The sequence below is a fragment of the Rattus norvegicus genome, chromosome 9 (assembly GCF_036323735.1).
Source record: "Rattus norvegicus strain BN/NHsdMcwi chromosome 9, GRCr8, whole genome shotgun sequence".
Lineage (NCBI taxonomy): Eukaryota > Metazoa > Chordata > Mammalia > Rodentia > Muridae > Rattus > Rattus norvegicus.
In genome coordinates this window covers 88263637-88290715 of record NC_086027.1, presented here as the reverse complement: position 1 = coordinate 88290715, position 27079 = coordinate 88263637, and the positions used below count along the sequence as shown (strand labels likewise).

The following is a 27079-nucleotide window of genomic DNA, read 5'->3' as shown; positions in this document are numbered from 1 at the left end:
GACCCCATTCTCAGTTCAATGGTTTGCTGCTAGCATTTGCCTCTGTATTTGTCATGCTCTGGCTGAGCCTCTCAGGAGACAGCTATATCAGGCTCCTGTCAGCACGGACTGCAGAAGATATTTTTAACTGTTATTTTGTTACTGTATTAGGTCAATATAAATATGATTTAGTGGGTACAATAATATTAAAACTTTTCTAGTAAAATATATTTCATGTTTGTGTAATATAATGGTTTTAACTGCTTTTATGAAGTACACAAAAGTAAATAATTGTGTTTATAATTAGATTGTAAATTCATATTTTCATTTAAAGAGCTGTATGTTGTAAATTGAAACTATGTCAAGTAGAATTTAAGTAGATAATATGATTTTGATGTTGACAAATGATTCAAATGTGACGTTGAGGGTTTTTTTAAACCAAATCATCTAGTTTCAGCTTTCACTGGTTCACTTCCTCAACCTTTGTTTTACTATCCTACTGTGTATAGAAGACAAAGAGTGAGAAATTCTGACTCCCTTGCAGCTAAGGCAATGTGGATTGGAACGTTCTTGGTATCTAAAAGGCAAAGGGACAATGGGTTCATATCTCATCAGAGTGTAGATACATAATTAGGTTCCAAAAGAAATGAATTTACAACTATATTTCACATGCTACTCTGGTCATTGTGACCAGACTGACCAGATTGTGACCACATTGGCTCTGTGACTTTAAGTGATTTTGAAACTGACTGTAGTGGTAATGGTCGCATTAACTGCTTGACTCTGCATTGCCTTTGCAGTGGAGTCAAGCTCACCCAGCCCTTAAATCAAACATTCAGCCTTTTATTCTATTTAGAAAACTATACTTTCAACCTATTGGCAAACATTAAATCATATGCTCAACACATACACAACTCAGTGCAGTATCCTTCATTCATGAGCTTGGAGGGAACTTGCCAAGCCATTTAAAATGCCGTGAAACATGAATAAAACTTCTGCTTATGGAATTTAATAGTTATGCCCTGTTTGGATTGTTAAGACCCAGGCCCTTTACTCATTTTGCAAAAACCAACTCAGTGCTTTATACCCTTCTTGGTGTTATTCAAAAGTTGAGAACGAAGTAGTGAATGATAACCTCCTTTGGCTTCATAAAGCTTTTAATCTCATGGCAGGACATATTGAGTGAATACTGCAACAGCAGAGAACGAAAATAGGTGTTGACAAGAAGCCTCAGGAGATTCTGAGGCAGGTGGTTTATATAGTGCTTAACACACATTGACGCTCCCAAGTAATTAATCCGGGCCATATGATCACCAATATGCTGGCCAGAGTGGACGTGGAACAGAAGGCCTAATGAGTATCTTCCACACTGAGATCTGCACTGAGAAACAGCATATGGCTGTGACCTTTGTTGGAGGTAAAGGACTTTTCCTTTAGTATAAGATTTTCCTGTATGTCTCTCAGAAACTGTCCCTATAGATCTCTTGGTGCAAATTTCTTGTAATAGTTTTCAAGATATCATTTCATAGCATTTTTATAATGTTTCACCTTTAGTCTGAAGCACAGTTAAGGAATAGTATGTTTCATTTCTCCTAATTCTGACATTTATGTTTACTAACAATAGCCCACATATATGGAAGTCAATGTAAAATGAATACCTGATTCTCAAACTAAACACCACTTGGAATATCTCTTGCTAATTATTTATTTGTTTTTGTGGTCCTGAGAATTAAATCTAATGTCTAACAGATGACAAGCAAGTAGTCTACCACTGAGAATATGTTACTTTCTTTCTATTTTTTCTGAGGCAGGGTCTCACCAAGTTGCCAAGGCTGGTTTTGAACTCACTTTATGTAAGTTTGTGATATTCCTACTTCTGGTTGGGTAATTAGGATTATATGCTGTACCAACAAGGTTAGCTCTATGTCTTATATTTTTTAATACAAAATACATAAATGGAGGTTCTGATTTTTTTCTAAACTTATAATTGATTGTCTTATGAATGCTCTTAGTATCCTCTATCTTCTGAAACCCACGGCTTAAAGATTTTGATGGCTCATCATCTGACCTCTCACATAACAATTTATAACTTTGAACTGCCTTGAATGTTCCAAATAGGTATTATACACACGATATTTTATATACTTGTTCATTTAATAAATAAATATTCCTAGTAGCTGTTCAAGGTTCCTGGACCAAAGGTGACAAAGCTAAATCCATGCATCCCTGGAGTTTGCACTCCTGTCCATGGAGAAGAGTTGACACATGAGTAGACAATTGGGATGTGGTGGTAGACCGGTGCTACACACAAAATGCTACAGGCGAAAAGAAGTGCTGGGTGTTCTGGTCAGCTGAGGCCCTTACACTGTGCTTGGGAGTCAAATGTGTGCCTCTCTTTCTGTCCACATAAATGACATCATATCATCCATATGGCTCGAGACTGCCCATGGTGAAGATCTTTATAGCACAAAAATGAACGAGCGCCATAAACTGGAATATATTTTTTATCCCAGAAAGCCAATGCTTTAATTTCCATGAGCACATTCCTGAGAGAGAGAGAGAGAGAGAGTGTGGAATCCTATGTTAGGGAAGGCCTCAGTGGGATAACTGTAAAATGATTAAGGGGGTGAGGCACAAGGATGTCAAAGGTCAGGAACAGTGGACTTCAGAGTAGGAACAAGAATCTTCACAGTGTAGTCAAAGAAAGGAAACCAACTTAGCATAAGCAGTGTAAGATAGAGAAAGACTGTAGGGAGTCTGGTGGGGAGGTAGGTCAAGGGGGGGGTGGTGGGGTGGTGGTGGGGGTGGAGGGGTGGGGATTGCCGAGTGAGGAAGGTGGCAGAAGGAGTATTGCAGGCCACAAGGAATTTGATGTTTTTTTCACAACCATTGGCGAAAGCTGAGTAACAAGATCTGCTTTCAGAAGGGGACTATTTGTGTATTTGTGCTGTCTTCACGATGACACCTCTCTTCCCACTTGCCTTTTAGGGACAAAAGCAACCTGTTCAACAGCCATTTGCTTCAGCTTTATGTGGTGGTCTCTCTTTGCTTCTGTCTTTTTATTTTTGGAGTCAGCCGTTTATGTGAGTAAAAACAAAAATTGTCTTTGAAAGTGACTCTTCGTTGGAGTACAGTTGACAAATAAATTCTGTATACGTTTAAGGAGTAAGGCGTGCTCTTTTGCATACATACACACTGGAAAGTGATCACCACCACCCATCTCACAGTGGTTGGGGTTGGGGCTGGGATTGGGAGGCAGACAATTTTTGGGAGACGGCACAGCTGTTAGCCACCCGACGGTAGGGAAGCACTTCGGTATTTTAAGAACTCGCATGACCATACCCCTGAGCATTGGGGCCTGGCTGTTATTCTGATGATTATTCTGGCAGACAAGCATTCTTCTGGAGGCAAGAATTTGCTTATCACATTAAATAACTTCTTTATGCTGACAGTACAAGTTTATGTCTGCCAGCTTCTTCTGCTCTACTGCTCTCTCAACATCTCCACTTGGATTTCTTACTGACATATTGGACTGAACACTACCAAAGCAGAATTCCTGATATCTTCCCTGAGGTCCTGTTCTTCTGGTCTTAATGGTATCACATGTGCATGGTATATTGCTTTCTTTCTGGATAAGAGGGCTATGGTGAGTAATAATTGATGTGTGGTACCTCACCACAATCACAGCACCAGCAGATACTGCCTGAAGTGGGTACACTGTCGTTTGCTAGCAGTGGTCTTGAGTAAGTCATGAGATTTTCATGGACTTCCCTGTTTCGAGAGAATATTACAGGGTGACTATGTGCATTTAAAGTAGCTTTCATGAAGAGGCCAGCACACAGTAGGCACTCTCATATTTGTTGGAAGGATGTTGGTGTTAGAGTCACTCAGATTAAAAAAAGCTAGACAACTGCAGGATGGGCCAGGGAGCAGGAAATGAGAACTCATCTGTGTTTTACTTTTTTTTATAGATTCATTGTCTTTAGTGTGACTGTCTCACATAGCTTTTAATTCTTCTGTGTGTCAGAGTATCCCTCCTCCTGTGCCCTCAGAATTATTTCTGGTGTCTTCATTTATTCATTTTTTTTCAGAGAGGAGCAGATAGTATTTTCTACTTACAAGGCTTAAATATTTGGAGAGGTTGAAAAAAGGATCCCAAACTTGAAAATAGACAAAAGAAAACACTGGACTGTTTTTAATCTCCCTTAAATCTGCCTGTTAAATTCTTAACCCTTGATGTGATGGAATTTGTAGATGGGGCCTCTGGGAAGTAATTGGGGCTAGATGAGGTCACAGTGTCCTCCTGTGACTTGGAAGAAGAGGCTCCACAGAGTCTGGAAAAATAAGGGGTCATATGAGCATACAGAGAGATGGCAACTGCTGGTAGACTAAAAGAAGAAAGGATTACGCTGACCTTGCTTAACCTTGGACTTGTAGCCACCTAGAACTACGAATAATGAAGTTTTACAATGTGAGCCACCCATTCAATGTATGTGGCAGCCCCCACAGACTAGAAAACGGTCCCAAATGCCATCTTATGTAGAAGCAGTGCTAAATGCTTCCAGAGGCCCCTCCATCCTGACAATACACCCATCTTTTGGAGGGTTAAATTTATTCCCTATTAACTAATGAGTTAGGAATTTCACAACTCTGGAAAGAGAGGAGTCAGAGTTTAAGAGAGCTGATAGTGGGCCAGAGAGATGGCTCAGTGAGTTTAAGCTCTTGTCACAGCAGCCTACTACCCTGAGTTGGATACCCAGGAAGCCATGTTTTAAAAAAAAATGCTATGGTGATATATCTGTAATATCAGCATCCCTGTGTCACAATGGGAGGGGAAATTGAGCGTTGTGTTTTATAAAAATATAAGAAGAGAAGAAATATGTTTGGTAGATGTGCAGTCCAGTGTGGGGGAAGGGCGCACCTCTGCTGGTCCATGCTGAGGCATCCTTCCCCCTGAGAGACCAGCCACAGAGGTATAGTATAAAATAAAGTTTAATCACGGTATGGGGAGGGGAGTTGAGAGGGTATTAGAGACAGAGAAAGGGAGAGAGAGAGAGAGAGAGAGAGAGAGAGAGAGAGAGAGAGAGAGAGAGGAGAGAGGAGAGAGGAGAGAGGGAGAGAGGGAGAGAGGGAGAGAGGGAGAGAGAGAGAGAGAGAGAGAGAGAGAGAGAGAGAGGAGAGAGGAGAGAGGGAGACAGAGAGAGAGAGAGAGAGAGAGAGAGAGGAGAGAGGAGAGAGGGAGAGAGGAGAGAGGAGAGAGGGAGAGAGAGAGAGAGAGAGAGAGAGAGAGAGAGAGCGAGCACAGAGGCCAGCCATGAGCACAGCACATGGAAAGAGAGGCTGGACTAAATGCCAACACTGAGGAATTGCCCAGAAGTTATCCTGGAATATGTAGTACATCTCTGTAGAAACGAGAGGGATAGTCTTGCTTCTATGGGTTTTTAGGAGATAAAGATCTCCTGAAAGTTGTCCTCTGAATTTACATGTGTATGACAGCATGTGCTACACACACACACACACACACACACACACACACACACACACACACACACACACACACACACAGAGAGAGAGAGAGAGAGAGAGAGAGAATGAATGATGATGACGACGACAATGATGATGATGATGTTAACAACGATGATGATAAAACCAAATTTAAAAAGAAAGCTGCTAGCAATTTGTCTTGCATTTGTCATTGTGGACAGTACTTAACCAGGACAGATCATCCACAAAGTCACAATCAGTGCCAAGTAGGACAGTTCCCAATATTGTGGCTATTAATAAGTTTAGTCCAGCCTCCTATTGCCTGTCTACTTCAATTCTGTGAAACAGTAATACTATGTTACTGGTCCCTACATGAATTAAGGGGAGAAATTGATTGTTTCACTTTTCCTTTATCCAAGAATTGTGTTTTAAACTTTTTGAAAGTCCTGTTTTAATGAGAGGACTGATGGTGTTTGGAGAACAACAGTTCTGTCTACAGTGTGGTATCCTGTTGCTTAGTGTTAAGGGAACGTTTGTCACATTCAAGATGGGAGATGGAAATAGAAGAATTGCTCAGAAGTTCCCAGGCCAGTTATGCTAGAATTTGCAATGTATTTCTCCTAATTGGTTTTCACCTTCCAGGTTGTATGTGTGTGTGTGTGTGTGTGTGTGTGTGTGTGTGTGTGTGTGTGTGTGTGTGTATGGGTGTGTGAGTGTGTGTGTGTGTCTGTGTCTGTGTGGTATCAGACACAAATCTGGCTGATTGAGGAATACTTTTCAATAAGCAATCATATGGATCAATGGGTTCTTGACCTTTGAAAGGTAACTTTTCCTTCCATCCTCGAGCCAACGAGCTGGATATGTTGTCCTGAAACAGGGTGTGCTGCTCACTGCAATTGGCCCCATGTTTAGAATGGATAAAGTGTCACCAGAGTAATTTGTGACTGTGACATTTCTGATTTCTCTAGTCCCACAAATTAATGAAAAACAAATCAGATGTCAGCCACCCTTAAAAGTCCTTTATTCCCGCTGAGCCATGGGTGTAAGTCAGGATAAATGGCGGGGACTAATAGCTTGGTTGTGCAGTAAATTATGACAGCTTTAGTGGTTTTGTCCTTGCTCTAATTTCACCACGGCCTGACTTTACAGATTCCTTCTATAGGTCAAAGAAGAAACCAATTCACCAATTTAAATGGAAACATCCCGATTCCCTAGTGCTGAGTTTTAGGTCAAGGTCACTAAAAGCCTCTGGAGCGGAACTATCGGCAGGGGGTGATTTATTAACCCTGTGTAAACAGTCCTCTTTTCTTTGCACAAATGTACCTGCATTGATTTTGGTGGCTAAGGATAAACTTGTGATTCCAGCTGATTCCATATTGGCTGTGTCGTTTCCCTACAATTATAGTATTGAGCTCTGGATTCACTCATCCTGTATAACGTCAGGTCTGCAGCATCTCAGATGCTCATAGTTGAAATCACAGGGTGAGAACCATTTACACACCAGGTAAGACCGACAGGAACAGTGGACACATGCTTCCTAAAATATTTTCCCATGGAATTTTGTACAGAACCCATACTTTTTTAAAAAAAAGATTTATTGATTTTATGTATATAACAACATTGTTGCTCTCTTCAGACACACCAGGAGAGGGCATTGGATCCCATACAGATGGCCGCGAGCCATCGTGTGGTGACTGGGATTTGAATTCATAATCTCTGGAAAAACAGTCAGTGCTCTTAACCACCGAGCCATCTCTCCAGCCCCATAACCCATGCTTTTATGTTGAGCTTGTTCTAGAAAATGACAAAAAGATTAAAGAAGTAACTAATATGAAGAATGCTCCAACAGGCAGTCCTGATGGCTTGGGACATGAGCAGACACTTAGGTCGGATACTTCTGATGTTCTGCTACTCTATGTCCCTTCTGTAGTTGACACATTACTCAGACTTTTCACTATTCACCAGAGTGTGTCACATGCCTAGTACCAAGTTGTCAGGAATTATCAACACCCTGATCTTTGAAGCACCTGTAGCAGACTGAGTTCATTTAATATGCAACGGTGCCTAGAGCTAGGGGAATTTTTCAGGGAACTAGGAGGACATAGGTCGATCTGAATGGAAGAGTACACACTTGCAGTTCTGTATGATAAGTCTAGAGATCTATATTGTGCCCTCGGGAAACGATAGCTCATAATACTATATATTGAAAACTTGCCAAGAGAATAGATTTGACGTGAGGTTTTTTTTTTTAATCTTTATTAACTTGGGTATTTCTTATTTACATTTCGATTGTTATTCCCCTTCCCGGTTTCCGGGCCAACATCCCCTTAGCCCCTCCCCCTCCCCTCCTATATGGGTGTTCCCCTCCCCATCCTCCCCCCATTACCGCCCTCCCCGCAACAATCACGTTCACTGGGGATTCAGTCTTGGCAGGACCAAGGTCTTCCCCTTCCACTGGTGCTCTTACTAGGCTATTCATTGCTACCTATGAAGTTGGAGCCCAGGGTCAGTCCATGTATAGTCTTTAGGTAGTGGCTTAGTCCCTGGAAGCTCTGGTTGCTTGACATTGTTGTTCATATGGGGTCTCGATCCCCTTCAAGCTCTTCCAGTCCTTTCTCTGATTCCTTCAACGGGGGTCCCGTTCTCAGTTCAGTGGTTTGCTGCTGGCATTCACCTATGTATTTGCTGTATTCTGGGTGTGTCTCTCAGAAGAGATCTACATCCGGTTCCTGTTGGCCTGCACTTCTTTGCTTGAAGTGCTTTTAACACACACACACACACACACACACACACACACAGAGACAATTATGGGAAATGGTGGATAGGTTAAATTATTAGTACTTCCAAAAAGCCTATGTATATCAAAACAGCTTGTTGTATACCTCAAGTTTATGATAAAATTAAAAGCCCTTAAATAAGTAGAGGACCAAATGAATATAGAAGTATATACCAACTAGAGAACTCAATCAAGTCAGTGTTACTTATAACTCAGAAAGGGGAGGGTCACTGTGTGCTGAAGGTAGGCCATGAGCCAGGCAGGTAAGGATGAGAGGGAAGTTCCTGGATGTCATTGGAGTAGAATTGCATGTAGTTGAGAAATGCTTCTAGAATGCCGGTGGTCTACTGGGAGCTAGTCCTGAGTGTTTTCCAAATGCAACACTTAATACTTAGTGACAGTCGCATGAGACTGTCAGCGACCATGAAATGACACAAAGAAGGCCGGGCAGCTTGGTGAGATCCCAAAGTGTCAGGGGCTCTTGAGCCACGGTTAGCCTCAGTTGACATCTGGGACAGAAAGCACAGCCCCAGGTGTGCTTTCTGCCACTTGTGAGACTGCTGCTTCAGCATTGTCTCAGGCACTGGAAAGGGACCAGCGCTGCGGGGGATCAGCTGATGCGCACGGCCCATCAGAGCAGTCCAGCACACTGCCAAGGATGCAAGGATCCGAGCTTGTCGGGAGCGGCTGCTGGAGTACAGATCCAGAGGGCTGTAGAGGAAGCCAGGAATGTCTGCAAAAAGAGCAAACCAGAACTGTTCCCAAATTGGAGCACAACCCCTAGTCAGAAAGGGGTCTTCGCATTGTCTCCTAATAGGGGACACAGAGTAAGAGGATGCAAAGTTAAGTTGTGTTCATGCAAACATATGTGTGACACTCTGCTGTGTTCCTAAGTCCAAAGCCACCAACAGGAAGGAATGCGGGCCCTGGGGATGGGGAAAGGCTCCTTGAACAGCAGCAAAGCTTATGGAAGTTGTTGCTTTTGCTTTGAGAGCAGAGGCCGACCGAAGTTATGGAAGGAACTCCATTCAACCTTCAGGGTATTCTTTTCTTTTCTTTTTTCTTTTTTTTTTTTGTTTTTTTTTTTTTGTTTTTTCAAACTCACTGCAAATGAAATCATATGGCTAAAGAGTGCTCGAACTGCCACGGTTCTTCTGATTAACAATTCAAAGCCCGATTCTGAATTATTCATAGTATTTAAATAACTTATCAGTGTGAGCAAAAGTGATGGGAAACTGTCGCAATTAGCAAAGCTTACTTAAAGCCTGCAGACAAATACCCTAATTAAGTAATATTGCCCACTGGAGACGGTGTTTCTGGGAACCGAAGAAGAACTAGAGAAATGGAAGTCCAGGAGTGACAGGAAGCTAAAAGGCTACGAAAGCTTATGTTTGAGCGAATCCTTTATGTACACAGATGCTATTAGATCCCTTGAGAATCGTTATACAGGGATCCTCGGAGGTCTGAGAAAAGTCTAGAAAACAAGGTTGTTAAAGAACAAAAAGAGATGAAATTAACTTTCAATTACTTTCTTGAAGACTGACAGGAAGGGTTAGTACTGACACATAACTAATCAAAGAAGCAGGGAGGAAAATGTCAGCAGAATCAGTAAAGCTCATCAGGGAGAGGGACGAGTCCTGGGCCATTTTGAGCGCCTGGCCTCTGAGCGCCTTGTGAACATTTGCTGTGTTCCTCATGGCTTTTCTTGGAGGAAGAGCAAAACTTCTGAGGTTTTGGCCCTTTTTCTCCAGACTATGAAGGGCAAAGAAATTATATATATATATATATATATATATATATATATATATATATATATATATGTATGTATGTATATTGGACAGATGTGCCATAATAATTAATTGACCCTGATAGTAAGACAAAAACGTCCTAGTTCTTGCTTCTTAAGTAGAGGAACAGTAGAGGCATCCCAGAATATGGAAGCACAACCAAGGACTCTGCCCTTTATGGCTCAGATAGATAAGAGTCCAAGTCTGAAGGGACTCAAGGTCACTAGTATTGGGGCAGACAGGAACTGATGGATAAATCATAAAATCCCAGTACTGTTCTTGAGTTCAAACAGCAAACAAAAAGCCGGTGAATGTAAGTAGCAGTCACTGGAAAGGACCTTCAGATCGTGGAGGACTGGAGAGTGGGTTTCAAAAATATGCAGAAGTAGGGGAGCTTGGAGGCCAAGGTCAAGCCTGGGTCACCTCCCCTTCCAACGGACATGGATGGCCAGCATCAGCATTGTCTCAGAAGCCTGTCAGCATGCTACTGTGTTCTTCAGGCCTTTTCATAAGACTCTGCCTGTTTGTGTTAGAGTCAAGCCCTCTGCAAGGCGTGCAGTTTGGTGAGGCAACAGCGGATTGCCTGGGCCTCAGACACATGCCACAGGCTCCAGTTTAAGCAATGTTTCGTTCTCTTTGTATTCACAAGGGAATACCTTCTAGAAGGTAGCGTGTATCTCTCTGTATCCACAGGTTAGTGCAGCTCTCAGCTCTCGACTTAGTTAGGGTTCCTATTAATGTAATGAAATACCTCAAACAAAAAGCAAGTCGGGGAGGAAAGTGTTTATATGGCTTATACTTCCATAGCACTGTTCATCATCCAAGGAAGTCAGGACAGGAACTCACACAGGGCTGGAACCTGGATGCGTTGCTGATGCAGAAGCTATGGCAGGGGCTACTAACTGTCTTGCTCTACATGGCTTGCTCAGCCTGCCTTTTTTTTATAGGACCCAGGACTACCGGCTCAGGGATGGCCGCACAATGGGCTTGGCCCTCCCCCATCAGTTACTAATTAAGCAAATACCCTATACAGATTTGCCTGAAGACCCATCTTAGAAGGTTTGTTTTTTTTTTTAAACTGAGGGTCCCTCCTCTCAGATGACTTTAGCTTGACATAAAACTAGACAGCACAGCCCTCACCTGAGAAGCTCCTTTGTGGAGTGGATGGTGATCAATGCAGAGACTCACAACTCATCCAGGTAGACAGAATGCATATCTGTGGAGTGTTCAGACATGAATGAGATGTCTAGAGCACAAGGCTGCCCCGACGCTTAGGGAACAATGCAGAAACTGGGGCAAAAACAACAGTGTTTTTTTTTTTTTGAATGTTATAAGACCTTCACACTCAGGATCCCACAGTAACAGTGGTTGCCTGCCCAAGACCTACATAAGATCATGTGAGTCAACATTCGAGCATGGAGTGGAACGGGGACTCACAAGCCTCCCTCTACCTGAGGACCTGTTGACAGTTGATGACTTCATGAGGAAGAAGAGCCATTTATTAAAGGAGATGACCACTGGTAGGCCCCCCATGCTCCGGTGGGTAGGCCCTATACCCATGACTACATGGCAGCATGAACTGGACTTGGTGGTTTATAAAAGAATAAAGAAGACCTGAAATTAGAAAAGGTGTGAGGGGTGATCCAGGAGGAGTCACTGGAGATGACTCAATGGGAGGTGAGGATGATCAAAATATTTGTATGGATGCATGAAATTATCAATGAATTAATAAAAATATTATATTAAGAAAGCAACAACAACAATAAAACAAAAAAGGTGTAGCCTGTTTCAAAAAACCTGCCTCCTACTTACCTGGGAATTTCCTAAAATAAGTGGATAGATTTTTCTAGGGAGCACATCTTCACCAGCACTTGTGAAGGCCAAGTGCCTCTTCCTTTAGAGACGAGCTCTGATGTGTCTCAGGTTGACTTCCACAACTCCCTGGGTCAGTGACAATGGCTTTGTATTACTGATCCTCTTGTCTCTGCTTCAGGCAACTTGGATGAACCCATAGATACATAAAGAATGGATAAAACACAGGGTACATCACACTAGCCAGAGCAGCACCTGATTTTGCTGCCAGCACTAGGGTGGTGAAGGCAGAAAGATCAGAAGTTCAATTTCTTTCTGTTCTACAGGGGTATACAGCAAGTGCTGGATGTCAGGCAGGGGCCACTACACATAGCATAATGTAAGCATGTAGAAACAATGAAACTGCCATTACTTTTTAACTATTAGAACAACCCACTCAAGGCAATCCAACAAGTACATCTTCCAAACTATTTAAATTGACCAACGGTTAAGTGTTTAAGGGTTTAGCTTGACCTCCAACTACAGTAGAGGTTTTAGGCCAACAACATGTAGAATAAAATTAAGATGTCATCCACAATAGCAAGAAAACCCATCAGGTAATTAGGAATTAACTTATGCAAAACACATGAGTTTTCAAATGTTAATTAAGAACATTTAAAATTCTATAAATAAATGAAGAGGCATTTATGTTAATGTCGATGGCTTAATATTGTAAAGATGTCAATGCTCACAAAATTAATCTCTAGATTCATAGAACTCTATTCATCACCCTAGTGTGCTTTAAGTAGAACTTCCTAACCTTTTGTGATATTGATTTAGAAAGAAGGAAGACCCAAGAAACCCAAGTTTATCTTTTTAAAAATTATTTATTTTTATTTTATGTACATTAGTGATTTGACTGCATGTATATCTGTGTGGAGGTATTGGATCCACTGGATCAGGACTTACAGACAGCTGCCATGTGGGTGCTGGGACTTGAACTCAGGTTCTCTGGAAGAGAAGCCAGTGCTCTTAACTATTGAGCCATCTCTCCAGTCCCCCAAGTTTATATTAAAAGCTTTCAGTACACACTTGTTTTGACAGAAATTGAGTTTCTTATATAAACATTTATAATAAAAATATGGCTGTGTTCAAGAACAGATTATTTATAATTGAACTCATCAATGGGTAGAAAGATGACCATAAATGTACGGAATTCTGCATCCAATAGATGTAGCATCAGCAGGCAACAGGAAGTTGAGAGCTTAGAAGCTGTGTCTTAGGGTTTTGCTACTGTGAACAGACACCATGACCAAGTCAAGTCTTACAAAGAACAACATTTAATTGGGGCTGGCTTACAGGTTCAGAAGTTCAGTCCATTATCATTAAGGTGGGAGCATGGTAGCATCTAGGCAAAGCTGAGAGTTCTACATCTTCATCTGAAGGCTGCTAGTGAAAGATTGACTTCCAGGTAGCTAGGGTGAGGGTCTTAAGCTCACACCCGCACCTACTCCAACAAGGCCACACCTCCTAATAGTGCCACTTCCTGGGGCAAGCATATATAAACCATTACAAGCTGGAACAAGGAAATCTGATTACTCTGTGGAATTCTATAGTTGATACTACTACAGTGGTGGGGCCTGAAAACATATAATCTCTTCTTGACACAAGGAACATGGGATTTTTTTTTTTTTACATAAAACCCTCAATGAGTACTTCAGTATAAAAAAAGATAACTGTGATAACATGTAACTGAAGCATTTCTGCTTTGCCGAGATAGCATACAGGAAGTTATGATAGATAACATAGTGAGATAAAGTAGTTCCAAAATTTAGAACTGACAAGGGATTGCTGTGCTCACCATATCAAGTAGCAAACACGAGATAAAAACAGGTGAAGGGTATACATAGAAGTTCAAATGTTCCTTGAACTGATGGAAGGTTTCTGAGAATCACTGACCAAAGAGATGCAAATGCAAATAACAAAATATCATTTACATGTCTAAATTCAGCAAAAGGTAGGAGGTTTCAGAATGCCACTGGCTTCCAAGATCAGGGATAGGAGAAAGAAGAACTCTGGAGAGCCTCTGGGGAACAATGTGGCACTTAGAAAAGCAGGGATGTATGTAGACCTTAGGGAGTCTGCAGAGTCTTCAGCAACATAGAGAAGGAGCAAGGCTGGAACCAGTTGCTGAATCCATCGCTGGACCAACAGATGCAACTTATATCCACATTAAGCAACTTAGACAAACTACAAAGAGGTGATGCTGAATGGAAAAAGCACAGGAAATGCAATACTTGGGCAGGGTAGCACATGCCTCTAATGCCAGCTCTAAGGAGTCTGAGGTAAGACGATCAGAAATTCACATTCATTCTTGGGATCCTGGAATTCATAAGATCCCGTTTAAATAAACTAAAACGAACCCCCAAAATATGGGGGGAGTAGTTTCACATAACAAGATTAGGCAAACTGAAGTTATATGTTTAAGGAACAATGGAGTCCATCTTGCAAGAAGACACACAAACAAAACACATGCATTCCATTAAGTGTGCCTGCCTATCCGTGGTGGTTAAGTAAGTGGTGGGGAATAGGAATATAAAATAAGGCTGCAAGGGGAGTTTTATAAACTTGCCTTCCAGGAGAAGCAAGCTACTTAATTGGATTTGGGGGAAAGAATATTTGATATGAAGCTCTCAGTCTGTCAATTAGAAAACACCAGGCGAGGTGTTTGGATGCGTCACCTCCTGGAGCTCAGCATCTCCGAGGCTGGAAATAGAACCGAGAGCACCAGAGCCTGCCTCCCACAGATGGGGTCAGAGGTGTTAGACGCTGGGTTTCTAATTGGATCTGCTGTGTCAGAGTGAGGAGCACGGCTTCTAGCACAGCGCAGGAAGTATGTTTAGCCTTTATGATGCATCTTAAAGGCTATCCGGAAAGGAACAACGACACTCCTGAATATTGTGCTGGAGTAGCTAGGAGTTAGACTACATCAACCATCAGTGGAATTTCGCTCCTAACTGCCCTTGAGGTGCAGTGGATCTATTTCCTGAAGTAGGGACAAGCTTAAGGATTTTCTAAGAACACAGAGCCCCCCCCCCCTTTTTTAATCTTTATTAACTTGAGTATTTCTTATGTACATTTCGATTGTTATTCCCCTTCCTGGTTTCCACGCCATCCCCCTAGCCCCTCCCTCTCCCCTTCTATATGGGCTTCTCCTCCCCATCCTCCCCCCATTACCGCCCTCCCCCCAACAATCACGTTCACTGGGGATTCAGTCTTGGCAGGACCAAGGCTTCCCCTTCCACTGGTGCTCTTACTAGGCTATTCATTGCTACCTATGAGGTTGGAGCCCAGGGTCAGTCCATGTATAGTCTTTGGGTAGTGGCTTAGTCCCTGGAAGCTCTGGTTGCTTGGCATTGTTGTACATATGGGATCTCAAGCCCCTTCAAGCTCTTCCAGTTCTTTCTCTGATTCCTTCAACGGGGGTCCTGGTCTCAGTTCAGTGGTTTGCTGCTGGCATTCGCCTCTGTGTTTGCTGTATTCTGGCTGTGTCTCTCAGGAGCGATCTACATCCGGTTCCTGTCGGCCTGCACTTCTTTGCTTCATCCATCTTATCTAGTTTGCCCATCCCCCCTTTTAAAAGACAAATAACTGAAGTCCTGGATATTTGTGACTTCCTCTTTGAAAAGTAGCACGATAATTTCTCTGTTTCTTAAAGATTTGCTTTCTTTTTAATATTGCATTCGTGCATGGGGGTGAGTGGGGACTGGGAGCAGTATGTACTCCAGAGTGCACGAACCCTTGAAGGCCAGAATAGAGTGTCAGATCTCCTGGAGTTGGAGTGATAAGCTATTGTGTACTGTCAGATGTGGGTGCTGGGAAACAAATTTGGTCCTTTAGAAGAGCAGCAAGCCCTCTTAGCTACTGAATCCTCTCTCCTGCACCACAGAACTCTTATTTCTTTCAGCTTCTTTCTGAATCAGGTATCACTTCTGCAATCTCATTTTACTATAGGGTAAAGATACACAAATAAGAATGGCCTATTGAGGTTCCCTCAAGGTGGGGCATACTAAAATGCTGACTCACTCACTGGCTGGAGCAGCCATGACTCCCTAATGCCTGGGACCTTTCGGCTAGTCATGGATGCCCTTTACCTGTAAGTTAATGCACCTGCCTCCACTGGGATTGCCCTAGTCTTTCCTGGGGCTTGGACAGGGGACTGGGGTGGTGGTGGTGGCAACAGAGGGATACAATGGTTTTTCCCATCTTTGAGGCACACTGGGCCCCTACCCACTTGTTAAGCCTTTAGTCATGCACAACTCATCCACCACAGTGTGGCTCCTGGCATGACACATTTAGTTCTTCTCATGGGACCAACACATATTTGTCCTTTGATAGAGCCTCTCCCAAGTGCTAAGAAATAGAATAAAGTCAGCACAGACAGACATGGAGCCGTCTCCCAGGGAGTGTCCAGTGTACTCAAGGTGACCTAGAAACAAGACATGAGATGACTAAGGGAAGTCCTGTGAGTGAGAATGAGTGAGAATGAGTGAAAATGTGCCCCACACTTTGTTAGTCAGTGTGGTAAAGGTGCGAAGAGAAAGAAATGTAGATGTGAGGAATATTCATGGGGACCTCCATGTCTATCCATCACCTGCAGGTTCCTTGTGGATTCAACAAGGCACAGATGGACAGTGTTAGGGATTTAATCCTATCTGAGCTGACCATGGGCAAGCTGAATCTTTGCTCATTATTCCAAAAACAAGACTGTTTACATAGCTTTTACATTGCATTGAGTGCTATAAGCCACTAAAACTGATTTGTTATATACAGGAGGATAGGATATGTTATATGTAACATTATGCACTTTGATTTGATTTCATTACATTTTAACTAATTCGTGTGGGGGTTGAACTTGACAGAACTCAGGACGTTAGGCTTGTTACCTTTCCCTTTGGTCCATGGCACCAGCTCTATGCTATTTTATGTAAGAAATTCAAACATTCTCAGATTTTGACCTACCCACGAGGTGTCTTGGGACCATATTGAGATATGATCTTACAGGTCTCTTGTAATGAGAGGCACAGCATGGCATGCGGCCACATAGGCTGCACCAGGATGAGTCAGGAGGCAGGGAGAAAGAGATGGCAGAGTAGACCCAGAACCTTACTGGGATTATTAAAAGAAAGAATGGTCAAAGCAGGGTAGGTACAAAGACTAAGTTTAGAATTGGCTAGTCTTAGTGGTCTGAATTCTGGTGGTCTCCGGCCAGTCAATTTCCTATAATATTCTGGAGCTTGGCCCTTGATGATTTAGATGGAGGGAGATAATGGCTTGCTTCACAAATGTTTGGTAAAAGAGAGAGCTACGTAGGTTCTGGATTTGTTGTTGATTTGTACACTGAAGACATGTTTGCAGGCGAGCCATTTTCTATCTGTATGAGTTTAGGTCCTATCATCTAGAGCATCAAGCACACACAAAAAAGAAAACTTAGTAAATTCAGTCAGAAATTGGGTTGAAAGTCTGTGAAAAGGGAAACTGCTTTAACCCAGGGAGTCAGGGGATGGCATCCTTTAGTTCATTAGTAAGATGAGGACAAGAGGCTGTACAAAGAAGCTAAGGAGGGATGTGGAGACCTACCCCATGTAGAAGGCACAGCATGCAAAATCCTAGCACAGCAGAAAGCCTTGAACATATGAGGAACAGAGAGCAAAGACTAGAGTGGAAAGAGGCTAAGCTTGGGAGACAGGAAGTATACAGTCCCCGTGGACTGGTAGGCAATGTGGAGAGCCAGGGCATTTATCAGAGAGCAGTGGCCATTTTCTAAGAGTGTTTGAGCTAGAGGCGCTCAGGCTGGGTTTTCATACCGACCTGTCTATGAACACAGTGCCCCTCTGGAGAGCAGAGTACTGCAGTTGTCCCTCTAGCCATAAGGATTATTGCCAAATCCCTGAGCTCCCATGCCATTAGGCGCACAGCTTCTCAGCCTTGCCAGCATTTGCTCCTCCTGGCTGCTTCTGTGGCACAGCCTGGGCCAGGAGTTCCTCTGATCTTCCGTCCTCTGGCTCTTGTCCATCCCTCTCAGCTCCTGTAGCTGTGGTCTCATCTAAACAAGTGTGAAGTCTCAGCTACATTGAGCTACCCCCCCCCCATTGTGGTAGTTTCATTCATATATATAATGAATTCTAGTTATGTTCACACCCCTTTGTCTTTTTCTCCTCTTCCCCCCACCCTGTCCTGAAACCCTTCTTCCCATCAACCCTCCCTCCTGCTTTCCTGTCTTCTTCTCTGTTGCCTACCAAGTCTAGTTAGTTTCTCGTTCAAGCGTGGGCGGGAGGTGATTTACTGCAGCAAGAACAATCTATCAATGGCTACATCAAGAACTAAACTGATTCTCCTCACCCCCAACTCTTAAATGCCAATGATTTCCTACTTGGAACAACTTATAGAGGCTCATTGACTTAATTAGAATTCAGGAATTGTGGAAAGGTTGAAAAATTGCAGATCTGGAACCAAACACCTTAGCCTAACTTATCTCCCTACATAGTCATTTATCACTCAGTTCTCTGTGTGACTTAAAGTGGCTTTTAGGTAAACTCTTGGGATGTATAAATGGACTTCTGGCTTCCGATATCACAAAAGCTAAGAATGTTATCAGCCAGCATCAGTTGTCTATAGCAGAGATCTCTTCACACTTTTGCAACTTCTTGACTTGGTGTTTCCACCAACTTCTTTGAAAAGGGCCTTGATGTAGAACTTTTTTCTTTCTGTTCTTGCAAAAAGCTATTGAAATGGTTGCCATGTTAGAGTAGGTTATTTGGGTTGATCTAAATCCAGCCCATGCTCTCTTACATTTTGCTCCAGAATAAAACTCTCTTATTCCTTTTGCAGTGAGACCTGTGGTTCTGTTTTACACTGATAGGCAGATGATTCTCCTGGGATTTCCAAATTATCCAAACTTGCAGGAAGTTAAATGACTTGCTGAGAAGTCTTTGCTCTGTCAGGCAGGGAGGGCTCTGTCCCCCTGAGAGCATCCAGCTCAGGAATGAGAGGTTGCTATGCAAAGAAGCCAGGCACTCAAATGAGGCAGCCTTTCCATCCATTAAAAATGCATGGCTAACAAGTCAGCACGGCTTTAATGCAATTAGAGGCAAACCCTAATCTGGGACAATTAGGTGTGAGCAAATAGCTCCATGTGTCTGACTGGGAAGGTAGAGGGGCCTAAGTCCCATGCACCTTGAATTTCACCCACCTCCGTAGAGTCCTATGTTTAAAAACAGAGAGAACTTGACTTTCTGTTTGTACTACAGGGGCCTTCCCAACCCGAACTGTTTCACTTAACTGTCTGCTGGGTAATTCCAGGTTATTTACTTTCATTTGATCTCAGAGGGAAAGCAAGAAAAGGGGTTGTGAGAAAAGGAGAGACTGGAGGCTAGGGGTTGTGCCAGAGTGCTCTTCTTGGTAGCCATGACAGCTGGAGCCGCATCCTTCTCACTGCTGTTTGCCCTTCCGTGGCCGGAGGTTTAGTCACAGCAGAATGTCAGCGACCTTGGGGTGTGCTTCTGCTGTGTTAAATATCAGACTGGAGAAGTAGCTCAGTTGGCATTGTGCTTACCTAGCATGGATGATGCTTGGGGTTCTATTCCCAGAATTGCATCAAGTAGGCATGGGCCAGGGATGGACGGAATGGCACAAGAGCCCAACACATACAGCCCCAGCATTAAAGAAACAGAAGAATCATCCTAAAAACTTTTGTCAAATTGGGATTTAGTAGTGTTGGGATTGGAAGGAAGGCTACTAGACTTGATCAAATTGATCAAATTACATTATATGTATACATGAAGCTCTTACTTAATAAAAAATTCAGGGAAAAAAGAAGCAGGAGGATCAGAGTTCGAGGTCATATTTGGCTACACAAGGAGCTGGAGATGACTACCTTTGGGCTAGAACAAGACCCTGTCCTTAACAAACAATGGGACAAACATACTCCAAAGAAATGTCACCCGAACTGGGCGGGGGTCCAGAATATTTTTTTTTATGTTCACAGCGGCTTTATTCTTTGTTTTGCTTCGTTTTGTTTTTGTTTTTCCATGGAAAAATATATTATTATATATAACATATAATATTATATAATTAATGTATAACAGGGATTCAGAATCTGATAGCACAATGGGCATTAAGTTACATGCCAGCCTAGGACTTCAGGCCAGACAACTCAAATGTTGTCTTGCATTATCTATAAAGATAAAGAATTCCTTCCAAGGGGCTGGAGCAGACTCTTTTCTGGTGTCGAGCGATCTTCCCTAGGAGGGTGGTCTTAAAGCTGAAGTCACCCCACCAAGCTTGATCTGATGTCTCCAATGTTTCAAGCTGCTTGAAAATCTGAACTTACAGCTTAGTTAAAAGTTCTGGCTTGAGGCATTAAATGTTCTCATTAAAATGCAAATTTATTCCACACACAGCTGTCCCAGTTGTTTTCCTCTTGTTGTCATCTATTTCCTTTCTCTCCTCAGAATGTTTGACAATAATGAAGGCCAGACTACTCCATGATGCATCCCCAGCCCTCTGGTATAATATACCCAACACTCCAGTCTTTTATCCTCTTTTATCCGTCATTGCATGCATCTACTTATTCTCAGCCACTTGGTGAGATCTGAGCAGACAGATAGCAGACAGACAGGTAGCATGGTGTCTTCCTGCATAATTCAATCAGAAGGCAAATGAATGTAGGAGCACATGCTTGAGTGGAAGGTCACCCCAAATGGCATGTCTTGTCACTATTCCAGTGTAAGTTTCAATGTAGTTGGTACTGAAGGTGGCTGAGATCTGAGGCTTAAGATGCAGGGACAGACAGACAGGCTCACATGGGTCAAGATGAGGTGTAGTCCCTTCTTCACACACACACACACACACACACACACACACACACACACACACACACACACACACTTACTTCTCTTTATGAAAGGGCCCGTAACTGTAGTCTTGGTTGGACCTGATGGCAGAATTAAATGAGAAATGCTGGTCACAACACAAGGCAACAGCGCTACTCTGAATGGAGTACCTTGATGGACTTTATGGCTCCAATCTGTAGTAATTCTTAAGGGTGTGTGGGAGATTTAGGTTATGATAGAAGTGTGTTCCAGCAATCTCTAGTTAAGTATACGATTATTCCATGAGATTCCACTTATTTCAAACATGACTATCACATTCTCAAGATTAAATTTATGCTAGCAATTAATCACATTTTCAAGTTGCAGTGGTTTGAAAAGGAGTACCCACTCCCGCATAGACTCTTGTGTTTGAATGCTTGGCTCATGAGGAATGACCCTATAAGGGGTGTGGCCTTGTTGAAAGGAGTAGGTGTGGCCTTGTTGGAGGAAGTGCGTCACTGGTGGGGAGGGCTTTTAGGTCTCCTACGCTTGAACTATGTCCGGTGAGGCACACAGTCTCTTCCGCTGCCTGCTGATCAAGATGTTGAACTCTCATCTCCTTCTCTGGTAGCATGTCTGTCTGCTTGCCAGCTGCGTGCTTCCCACCATGACGACAGTGGACAAAACCTTTGAAACTGTAAGCCAGCCCCCATGAAATGTTTTCCTTTGCAAGCGTTCTGTGATTCTGGTATCTCTTTACCAAAACCGTAACCAAAACACAAGTTGAATAAAATAGTGGTGTTTGAGGTTTGAGACGTAACCTTAATAGTGTTAAGGTTTCCTGTTGACATTCAGTACAAATAACTTGATGCTTAGTCCTCTCCATAGCTGGCCAAGGACATCCAGAAGACAGTACTGGAACAACGTCTTGGGAAACAACATTCCTGTACCTTCTGGGAAATAGCTGACAGCGACATCAGCGTGGGGATCCTCCCGAGACTATTTTTAACTTGCTGCTTTTTTTATCCCTGGCAGTTTTTGTCAACTTTTTAGTGGTCACATTAGGCAAACCTGACATACTTGCTCTAGATCTGTAGAAAGCCATCAGGAAGCCCCATGGGCTTGGTGGCACACACACCTTTAATGATTACTTAGGTGACCAAAATAGAAGAATCTTGAGTTTGGCACTACCTCTGGGCTGCATAGGAAGACAGAGGTGGGGGGGGGGGCATCATTAAAATAAAGTGGCTCTGCCCAGCTTCCCTGCTTGTAACTCCCAGGCCCTTGCAGGTTCTGAATCCTCATTTGCACAGTCATCTGCTCATTTGCATTCTTGTTCACCCTCGTGTCCACCTTTCTGAGTAGTCATGATTGATTTATGATGACGTTCTTGGCTCCAATCTAGCTTTTTGCTGAACTGTTACTGAAAATGCTCCCTTCTTTCTAATTTTTGGAAAAGGGCCAGATCAGGTATTCAGCCTAGGGTCCTATGAGGCCCAGTTCCCAGTTCCCCTATCCCTTGACTACCTAGAAATAGGGATCAGTTTGCTTACTCTAGGGTTCATCAAAGGCTAGTCGCTATAGACAAAAGAATTTTGTAATCTGCTGAGGTGCCTGGTGCCTTACACAGAATTCCATTTAGGTCTCCAGTACTAAGTATGAGAACTACCAAGTGGTATTTCCAGAAATCAAAACTAGGTAGTTGACCATCGGTTGCCTCTGTCAATTCATTACCCACTTTGAGCCCCAGTTTCTTCATCAGAAAGATTATAATGTTATTTGTTTGAACTACACAAACCTGTCAATCATTCCTTAAAATCTAAAAATGGTAAATTTATATCACTTATGTAATATTCCCAATGGGTTATTTGTAAAATTAATAAACATGTGCTATAATTACAGTACTCATTTCATTTTCTTCATCTAAGAGTTCCTGAAGAGCAGTTAGCGTCCCATTATGGCTGCTTGGTAAAAACTATAGAAGAGAATTCTAAAAGCTTAGACATTGGGATATATTGATAAAATATTGTGGCCTCTCTGTCAAAAGTCTTGTCATTTTCTTTTTCTTTTTTTCTTTTAAAGTTGGCTTGATATGTTTGGGCTCAGGGGAATAGCCAGATCCTGGAACAGGCAATGTGAGCTGGAGGACCAAAGGTCTAGAATCTAGAGAAGGCTTCAGTGCCATACACACTGAGTGGGAGCAGACCAGACTGCTGAGGAAAGCTGAGATGAAACACATACTTTTATTCTCCAGGCAAGCTTCTGGCTAGCTTTGACTGCTGAATTCAAAGGTTCCCTGTTATCTGAAATCTCTATTTCTCCTAGGTAACACCAAACCTGGTGTCCCTATACTAACTGCTTCTGTATACATGTTTACCCCAGAAGGCAGTGTCTAGCAGCCTACCTTGTACCTTGCTACCTTGTATCCTAAGATGATGCACAATGGGCACACTGGCACAAAGACTATTATCGTTTACCCTGTGTCTGTAATAATCATGCTGTATTTACTGAATGCTTGCTGTTCTGTGGAAGCCATACAAACCCCATGAAGTACCTATTCTGATGATTACTGTTAAGGAACGGGGTCACAGAGAGAATAATGAGATAGCTCAGGGCTCCTCACTGGTTAAAAGACAGAGGCAGGGTTCTACCCCAGGCAGTCTGGCACCAAAGTCTGCCCATTAACTGTTTCTCTCCTTCTAATAGATGGGTGATTCTTGGCATCTGGCAAAGATGGAGATTAATGAAGCAGAGTTCAGGGGGGAAAGAAATTCACCATTCCAAAAGGAAAATAGGAATTTATCTCTTTGGCTTTGGATTGCTATTGTGAAAAGACCCGTCTTCATCTTCCGGGGATGGATGCTAGCCAGCCAGCCACAGGTAATTTAGAGAGTCTGGTGTTAGGGTCAGGAAATAGATAACCCAAACAGGATTCTGATGAAACTCATTCACTCAGAGCTCTCTAATTGGCTGAGCAGCCAACATGGCTGGCAGTCTTCGATATGGCTGTCATCCCCAGGATGGTGTGCACGGTCTCTTCCTGGTTCCCCAGCTTGACTGCGTCATCAGCATCCTGTATCTCTTCCTTCAGAAAAAGACGCAAAAGCCTCATGACATTTAAGCCTTGCTCCGGAGCCTCATTAGGGCAGAGCCAGGGGAGAAAAGTAATGAATGGCTGTGTCTCTATGAATGTGTAATGAGCAAATTCCTTCCACCAAGCCGGGCTGTGCAGAGACTGATGATTAAAGCCGTGAACAACAGACTTGGGCTGAGTGGGTCTGAATGGGGGGCTTGCTTTCATTCATATCTGCCTCCGATTTCTCGGCGCTGCACAGCCCTAGTGGAGCGTGACTCACTTAGCCTTGCCGTTTTACTTAAAATCCACCCTTCTGACGCCACGCCGGGCTGGAGTCAAGGCGGATTGTACCCTCCGCAGCCTCCCTAAGCACCACCTCCGCGCGCTAGAGAGAGGAGCTTGCCTCTAGCAATCACGTAAACACTTGCGTCTCTCTCCTTCCTCCTTGTAATTGAGAAGTTGCCAATGGCTTGCCTGGCAACGAGTCCGGAAATCGATTCTAATCACATCAGTACCAAGGAAATTATTTTTTAGGTTGGTTACAGTTTTAACATTCAGGTACCGCAGGCCCTGTTTCTGTGAAGTCTCTGGGACTGGGAGGTGAATGATAATCAGGTGTGCCTCTGCAGAATGCCTGGACCCTTCCAAAGCCTCCCTATCTTGCTTGCATAATTGAATCCTTTAGGCCATCCTCAGAGACCTTAGTCTTGCTAATACTTCCTTCATTTAGCAAATGAAAAAACAGAGGTTCAGCGAGGTTGAGGAAGTAGCTTAAGGCCACACAGCTAGACAGAAAGGCAGAATTCTACCTTAATTACTACGAATCCCTGCCTACCTAATGAATTCGTTCTCCAGTACATTTTGCTGTGGAGCAAAAGTGTTCTTTTAAAGATTTATTTCTGAGCCATGGAACATATAATGTCCTTGGATACAGGAAGAAGAAGGACGGGAGAAGACGCAATCGATAGATTTGAATTAAAAAAAAAAAGCGACATTAAACTGGATCCAAGGTTAAGCTACCATACATCACAACATTTCCTGACAACCAGACACTTGAAACATTACTGTATGTCTGAGCCCTTCTGCACCATTCATATTTTCCTATGTCAAACGTCTTGTGATGCCTCAATAAAAGAAGGTTTATATCAGTGCCTTAACTCGAGAATTTTATCATCTGTATCAGTTCATATCAGAAATCGTAAAAAATATAAAAATGTTAATAAATATCTGGTTTTGGTCTTGCAAGCTGCAGGACGTTCAGAACAAGGGCTTGAAGAGGATTTTCAAGCACGGAAAGATGCTGAAGATATACCAACGCCCCAGCTCTGTTTTCTTTATACGTCCTAGAGAATTGTACCAGGAATGAACTGCAGACTGCAGAAGTTGGCATTACTTAATGAAATGTCTATACTAGGCAAACAAGACATTTGCAATAGTCCCCTGGATGAAATGTCTATGCTCTAGAAATCATTAAGATCTACTTCTCTGAGCATAAGAACCTCCAGGAGAAAGCAAGTTAAGAGCTTTGTTTCTCTGTGCTGCTGCTTGCAAGGCTAGGGACACGCGTGTTACAGAGATGCTCCCCGACAGTGGAATTTAGGAAAGGGTAGATTATACAGACGACAAACAATTCAAGGAGAGTCATTGCTTTAACGGATGTATTTCCTGTTCACTCTTCACAGCTGTGAAAGTTCTGGAAGGCATCTGTCCCTGGCAAACTCTCAGGGACCAAGTCAAGTGACTAGCCACCACCACGTGCTTTGCCTGCCTCTGTGGTGAAGGTAGGGTACTGCTGTGACACGTCACTATCGGTGACTAGAACTTGTCAAATGGTATCACTTGGTCCCGGAGTGTAAGGAGGGAGAGTTGATGGAGGTCTCCAAAGCAAGAAGACATAGAAATACCTGGTGGCCAGCACTGAGAGCTGCACGATCTTATAATCAGAAGCCTCACATAGCGTCTCTTTGTAAATCTCTGAAGCTGCTCGTATGGGAGGTGCGTTGGGAGAAGCGTACAGCCATTTGCTCATAAACATGGAGTATTTATTGGCATGGGCTGGATACTAATTAAGAAAGATTTCATTAAGGGAACAAATCAAGACAAACATTTTCGATGAATCGAAGTGATGGAGGAGGCAGAAGATGTTCTAGACAAAGGATGCACGTGAAGGTGAAACAAAAGAAAACATAGAGGATAAAGAACCAGAATTGAAAATTCAGGGAGAGCGGAACCTGAAGACACTGGGAAGCAAAATCAAACAAAACCCAAAAACTCAAGCAAAATAACAATTAAGTAAACAACAACAGCAGCAAAAACAGTGGAAGACTTTGAATCATGGGACATTATCTCAGTAAATGCCAGCAAATCAGGAGAGACTGGTGATGGAAAAATCTTAAATATAATTTGCTGTGTTGTATTTAGGAATGGTCTCCCTTTCTTGTACTTAACAGTCAGCTGGTATAAACCTCATTGATTTTTTTTTTAAATTATTGAATATCTCAAGTCATTGGGTCAATAGTGCTTGAGTCCTGATTTATGCTAGAAGTAGAAATTACCTCTCTTAGGGTGTCAACATATTATTTCCTGGAGTAAAAAGACATGCATGGAAGGAGATAGGTGGGAGTTGCTGGGGAGGCAGGGAAGGAAATGTTGACAGCTAAATATAAGGGAATAGAAAAGAATAGGTATATCAGAAAGGTGCAACTGGGAGGAATTAGCGAAAGGTGAGGGTTATGGCAAGTGTCGGGGAGCAGAGGAAAGGGTATGGGAATGAGCCGAGAGATCATGATCTCACGGGTGTAACTGAGGGTCAGCTGTTGTAATTAGTCATGTAGGGGCTTTGAGAAGGTAATGTGTTTACTTGTAGATGTCATTATTTTAAAGTGTGAGTTTGGAGAGATCTTGTGCATAATGTGGGAGAAACACACAACCTCCCTGACTTTCTGACCTAAGAGATATTAAAGCCACCTGGGAAGGCAGCAACTGAACAACAGCACGTGTGGAACTGGAAGACTGCAAGTGTGATAAATACCTGCTGTGAGGCAGAAGTGGTCCCATGGAAGGATAGTCTGGAGATAACTGGTGTCTCAGGCAGGATTACTATAGCTGGGATGAAACACATGGTGAGAGCAATGTGGGGAAGAAGAGGTTTGTTTGCTTGTGTTCATCCTTGAAGGAAGTCAGGAACTTAAAGGGCAGGAACCTGGAAGTAGGAGATGACACAAAGGCCATGGAGGGGTGCTACTTACTGGCTTACTCACTCTGGTTTCCCCAGTCTGCCTTCTTAAAGAACCGAAGACCGCACTAGTCCAAA

The 27079-nt window shown here is 42.9% G+C and overlaps 1 long non-coding RNA gene across 1 annotated transcript; it reads left to right on the top strand.

The window, feature by feature from the left end:
• The first annotated feature begins 21225 nt into the window (after positions 1 to 21225).
• LOC134480391 (uncharacterized) lies at positions 21226 to 26186 on the top strand. Its single transcript, XR_010054817.1, has 3 exons — positions 21226 to 21387; positions 23397 to 23570; positions 25449 to 26186. It is a non-coding gene; the product is annotated as an uncharacterized LOC134480391 (long non-coding RNA).
• The last annotated feature ends 893 nt before the right edge of the window (positions 26187 to 27079 follow it).